Consider the following 6,521-nt stretch of genomic DNA (forward strand, 5'->3'; position numbering starts at 1 on the left):
TGGTGGTAAAAGCCTACCTCCTCATTGGCTTAAATCCACCAATGAAAGGCCAGCCCTCCAGTTCAAGATTCTATAACCAACAGCAGCAGAAGCTGATTGGCCAAGAATGGAACGAGGAAGCAGCAAGCCGACCCAGGCTGAACGCTGGAAACTTATTGTTGAAAGAACAGAGAAACTTGCATTTATATTTCACCGATCATCTGATACCTCAAAGGTCTTCAAAGCCAAGAAAGTACCCTTGAAGTGTGGTTACTGTTGCAACTTAGGAAACGCCAATTTGTGCACAGCAAGCTCCCACAAACAGCCATGTGGTAATGAAAGATCATCTGCTCTTGGGTATTAAGTGAGGGATAAGTATTGGCCCAGCACTAAGGATAACTGCCCTGCTATTCTTTGAGATGATGTCTCAGGACTCTTGATGTTTTCCTGAGAGGGCAGATGGGGTCACAGTTTAGTATCCCATCCATTGAAAAGTTATAGCATAGAAGGAGGTCATTTGGTCCATCTTGTCCATGCAAGCCTAAGGACACACAGGTGTTTTTTCTAATCCCACCTTCCTGCACTGGCCTATAACCCTGTAGCTTACAATTAAGGTGCAGATCCAAGTACTTTTTAAAGGAGTTTAGGGTCTCTGCCTCCACCACCAGCTTGGGCAGAGAATTCCAGACACCCCACCACCTTCTGCGTAAAAATGTTCTTCCTCATGTCCCCGCTACACCGACTGCCGCTTATCTTGAATCTATGTGCCCTGGGTCTAGAATTCTCAACCAAGGGAAACAATTTTATCCTGTCCACTCTATCTCTTCCCCTCATAATGTTGCACATCTCTATCAAGTCAGCCCTCAGCCTTTCTTGTTCCAAGAAAATAATCCCAATCTATCCAACCTCATATCTGCACTTTTCACGCCCTGGCAACATTTTTGTAAACCCGCTCTGCACTCTCTCCAGAGCAATTACATCCTTCCTGTAATGTGGTGACCAGAACTGCGCGCAATGCTCCAGTTGTGACCTCACCAGTGTTTTATATAATTCCAATATTATATACTTACTTTTATATTCTATACCTCTGCCAATGAAGGACAGCATTCCATATGCCTTCTTTACAACATTGTCAGTGTGACCTGTGTACTTGCACACAAAGACCTCTCGCTTCATCTACTCCCTTTAGTACATTCCCATCTATTACCTGTTCCCTATGAGAGTTTGACCTCCCCAAATGCATTACCTCACACTTCTCTATGTTAAAATCCATCTGCCACTTTACCGCCCACTCCATCAACCCACTGATATCCTCTACGCTATCCATAATCTTTGTGACATCTGCAAATTTTCCAACTGTGCCCCCCACGTTCACATCTAGACTGTTAACATGAAACACAAACAGCGAGGGTCCCAACACCAAACCTTGTGGAACACAACTTAAAACAACTTTCCATTGGCAAGGGCATCCATTGAACATTACTGTTTGTTTCCTGAAAGACAGCACCTCTGACAGTGTATTGGAGAATCAGCTTTGACCATTGCACTCACGCCCTGGAGTGGGACTCGAATTCACAAGCTTGTGACTCATAGATGAGAGTGCTCACAGAATCACAAAATAATTACAGCACTGAAGGAGGCCATTCAGCCCATTGTGTCTGTACTGGCCCTCTGAATAAACATGCACCTGGTGTCATTCCCCCGCCTTCTCCCTGTAACAATGCACCCCCTTCCTTTTCAGATGTGATGAATATCCAGTTCATAGTTTAATATCTTAAGAGGTCATTTTTGATTGTAGGAAGAGCAATGTTGTAAAGAGCAAGGTAAATCACTCCTTGCACAGGGTAGATATTTGATTGTTTGATTCAGAACTAGTGAATGTTAAAGATTGTTAAGAAAAGTTTACAGATGTTTCCTGAATAAGGAGTAATTAAATACTAGCATAGAAACATTGAATAGAATCAGGAGGAGGCCATTCAGCCCTTCATACTGCTCCACCATTCGTTATGATCACAGCTGATCATCCAACTCAAAAGCCTGATCCCGCCTTCCCCCATATCCTATGATCCCTTTCACCCCAAGAGCTATATCCAGTTCCTCCTGGAAAACATACAATGTTTCAGCCTCAACTACTTTCTGTGGTAATGAATTCCATAGGCTCGCCACTCTCTGGGTGAAGAAATTTATTCTTATTTCAGTCCTAAGAAATTTATCCCTCATCCTTAGACTGTGACCCCTGGTTCTGGACTCCCCCAGCATGGCGAACATCCTTCCTGCATTTACTCTATCTAGTCCCGTTGGAATTTTATAGGTTTCTATGAAATATGGAGGGATAGCAGCACAGTCTTTGGAATCAGACAGTAAATTGTGACCCTGTTTGACCTCCCTAAGTGCAGTACTGATGTGGAGATGCTGGTGTTGGATTAGGGTGGGCACAGTAAGAAGTCTCACAACACTAAGTTAGCCTGACGAAGGAGCAGCGCTCCGAAAGCTCGTGACTCCAAATAAACCTGTTTATTTGGACTTTAACCTGGTGTTGTGAGGCTTCTTACTAAGTGCAGTATCTCACGCTTCTCTATGTTAAAATCCATCTGCCATTTTGCTGCCTTCTCCACCTAGAAACCACGGTGGACCATTTGAAGAGGGAAGTTTGCCATCTCCTGCTGGTGTTGTGAGACTCCTTACTGTGCCCACCCCAGCCCAACGCTGGCATCTCCACATCATGGCTACCATTAAACAGATGGAGCAGAATTTCCTGTGACATTGCCAGGGGACGTTACGAATTTCCCTCAGGAAGTATCAGTGCTGCTGGAGGTATAGCTGTGGGAATGTGTAGCTTCTGGCGGGGGGCTGATCATACTCCATCTGGTGGTGGTGGCATGCAGTTGCAGGTGCGGGTGCATCTACAGCTGGGCTTTGTAATGGGAAAGTTTGATCACGGCATTACCTAGACCATGTCCTCAAACTGGGATTTGTGTAGCCTTGGGAGTGTGCAGAGACTTTCTAGATGGAATAATCAAGCAATTTGCAACAAAAATGATCCACTTTCACGAACATAGAATCCCTACAGTGCAGAAGGAGGCCATTTGGCCCATTGAGTCAGCACCGACCACAATCCACCCAGGCCCTATTCCATAACCCTACATATTTATAGCCCTAATCTCACTGACTCTAAGGAGCAATTTACCATGGCCAACCAATCTAACCTGCACATCTTTGGAGCGTGGAAGGAAACTGGAGCACCCGGAGGAAACCCACACAGACACGTGGAGAACATGCATCCTCCACATAGACAGTGACTTGAGGCTGGAATTGAACCCAGGTCTCTGCCTCTGCAAGGCAGCAGTGCTAACCACTGTGCCACCATGCTGCCTCTGACATGCAAGCTTTGATCCTCGCCAGTGGTTCCACCACAGGCCCAATGCACTTTCAGACTGGGGTCAGGCAAGGCTGCATCATCGCAACAGCACGCTCCACAACACAGATACAAGCAAAATACTACAGCTGCTGGAAATCTGAAATAAAAACATGCCTGAGTTCTCCATTCTGTGCCTTTCACTTACCAGAACATCCTGTATAGAGATTACAGAACAGGGAAATGCTGTATCTGATGTCACCTTCACTATTACTGAATCCTCACCATCAGGGAACTTGTATTTAAAGTACTATAAACAAGGAACAGAAAGAGTGTGAGTCAACAGGATAGGTCATCACAAACTCCCATACAGCACACTGTTGGGCACGCACTGTTGTTGACATAGAAAGTGCTCTAGAATGTATAATATATACATTGTAACTGGGATAAAAAGAGTAGCATAAACACATTGCAATAGCTTTCAAGTGTCCAGGGTGAGGAGAGGCAAAAACTGGCTAGGCTTTCTGCTTCCAATATCTATTATTTACTATGGTTTTATACTATTATATACTGTGGTATTATCGCTAGACTATTAATCCAGAAACTCAGCTAATGTTCTGGGAATCCGGGTTCAAATCCCACCACAGCAGATGGTGGAATTTGAATTCAATAAAAAAATCTGGAATTAAGCATCTACTGATGACCATGAAACCATTGCTGAGTGTCAAAAAAACCCATCTGCTTCACTAATGTCTTTTAGGGAACAAAATCTGCCGTCCTTCCCTGGTCTGGCCTACATGTGACTCCAGAGCCTCAGTAATGTGGTTGACTCTCAACTGCCCTTGGGCAACTAGAGATGGGCAGGCAATAAGTGCAGGTCAGTTAGTGATGCCCATGTCCCACGAATGAATAATAAATATAAAATTTGATTTGATTTATTATTGTCTCATGTGTTTACAGTGAAAAGTATTGTTTCTTGTGCACTATACAGACAATGCATACCATTCACAGAGAAGGAAATGAGAAAGTGCAGAGTGTAGTGTTACAGCCATAGCTAGGGTGCAGAGAAAGATCAGCTTAATGCAAGGTAGGTCCATTCAAAAGTCTGACAGCAGCAGGGAAGAAGCTGTTCTTGAGTCGGTTGGAACATGACCTCAGACTTTTGTATCTTTTACCTGATGGAAGAAGGTGAAAGAGAGAATGCCTGGGGTGCGTGGGGTCCTTAATTATGTTGGCTGCTTTTCTGAGGCAGCGGCAAGTGTAGGCAGAGTCAATGGATGGGAGGCTGGTGTGCGTGATGGATTGGGCTACATGCATGACTTTTTGTAGTTCCTTGCGGTCTTGGGCAGAGCAGGAGCCATACCAAGCTGTGATACAACCAGAAAGAATGCTTTCTATGGTGCTTCTGTAAAAGTTGGTGCGAATCATGGTTGGCGTGCCAAATTTCCTTAGTCTCCTGAGAAAGTAGAGGCGTTGGTAGGCTTTCTTAACTACCATGTCAGCATGGGAGGACAGGTTATTGGTGATCTGGACACCTAAAAACTTGAAGCTCTCAACCATTTCTACTTCTGTTTACTTTGTCCTTTACCAAGTTAGCAGCAATTGAGGTTTTAAAATCTCTGTTCAAGCCATATTTTTAAAATAGATGCAGTGATATTTTCAAGCAGGAGAGACTGAGATTGAATGCTGGTAATAGCAGAAGCAATAAGTAGTCTCACAACACCAGGTTAAAGTCCATCAGGTTTGTTTGGTAGCATGAACTTTTGGAGCATTGCCCCTTCACCAGGTGAGTGGCAATGCTCCGAAAGCTCGTGCTACCAAATTAAACATGTTGGACTTTAATCTGATGTTTGAGGCTTCTTACTGTGCCCACCCCTTTACAACATCGGCAACTCCACATCATGAATAGCCTAAGTGTAAACGAGACCATGCCCCTGTCTACATCAATGGGGACCAAGTGGAAATGGTTGAGAATTTCACGTTTTTGGTTTTCAGATCACCAACAACCTGTCCTGGCCCTCCCATGCTGAGACTATAGTTAAGAAAGCCCACCAATGCCTCTACTTTCTCAGAAGGCTAAGGGAATTTGGCATGTTAGGTACGACTCTCAGCAACTTTTACAGATGCACCATAGAAAACATTCTTTCTGGTTGTATCACAGCTTGGTATGGCTCCTGCTCTGCCCAGGACCACAGGAAGCTACAAAACGTCATGGATGTAGCCCAATCCATCATGCTGACCAGCTTCCCATCCATTGACTCTGTCTACACTTCTGGCTACTTCAGAAAAGCAGCCAGAATAATTAAGGACCCCACGCACCCAGACATTCTCCCTTCCACCTTCTTCTGTCGGGAAAAAGATACAAAAGTATGAGATCACATACCAACCGACTCAAGAACAGCTTCTTCCCTGCTGCTGTCAGACTTTTGAATGGACCTACTTTATACTAAGTTGGTCTTTCTCTACACCCTAGCTATGATTGTAACACTACATTCTGCAGTCTCTCCTTTCCTTCTCTATGAATGGTATGCTTTGTCTGTACAGCGCACAAGAAACAACACGTTTCAATGTATACTAATACATGTGACAGTAATAAATCAAATCAAATCAGAAGCTGTCCTGGTGCTGAGCTCCCCTGGTACATGATGTGGAGATGCCGATGTTGGACTGGGGTAAACACAGTAAGAAGTCTCACAACACCAGGTTAAAGTCCAACAGGTTTATATGATAGCAAAAGCCACTAGCTTTTGGGGCTTTGCCCTTTCGTCAGGTGAGTGGGGAGTTCTAATCACAAACAGGGCATATAAACTCACACACTCAATTTACAGGATAGAATGTGAGCTTTTACAGCTAGTCAAATCTTAAAGGTGCAGACACTGTGAGTGGTATCAGTATTCTGTAAACTGAGTGTGTGCCTTTATATGCCCTGTTTGTGATCAGGATTCCCCACTCACCTGACGAAGGGGCAGCGCACCAAAAGCTAGTGGCTTTTGTTACCAAATAAACCTGTTGGACTTAAACCTGGTGTTGTAAGACTTCCCCCTGGCTCCCCAGTCACTGAGGGAGAACGCATTTCCCTGCAGTGCCGCCGGAGGGCGCTGCGGGAGACGAGGGGAAGGGCACATGCGCGGCGGAGCAGGCGATTGACAGAGGGGCCGACCAATCGCGCGCGCGGCCCGCCGAACGG

This window comes from Carcharhinus amblyrhynchos, chromosome 29 (genome assembly GCF_965287045.1).
Source record: "Carcharhinus amblyrhynchos chromosome 29, sCarAmb.v2.hapA, whole genome shotgun sequence".
NCBI classification, from domain to species: domain Eukaryota; kingdom Metazoa; phylum Chordata; class Chondrichthyes; order Carcharhiniformes; family Carcharhinidae; genus Carcharhinus; species Carcharhinus amblyrhynchos.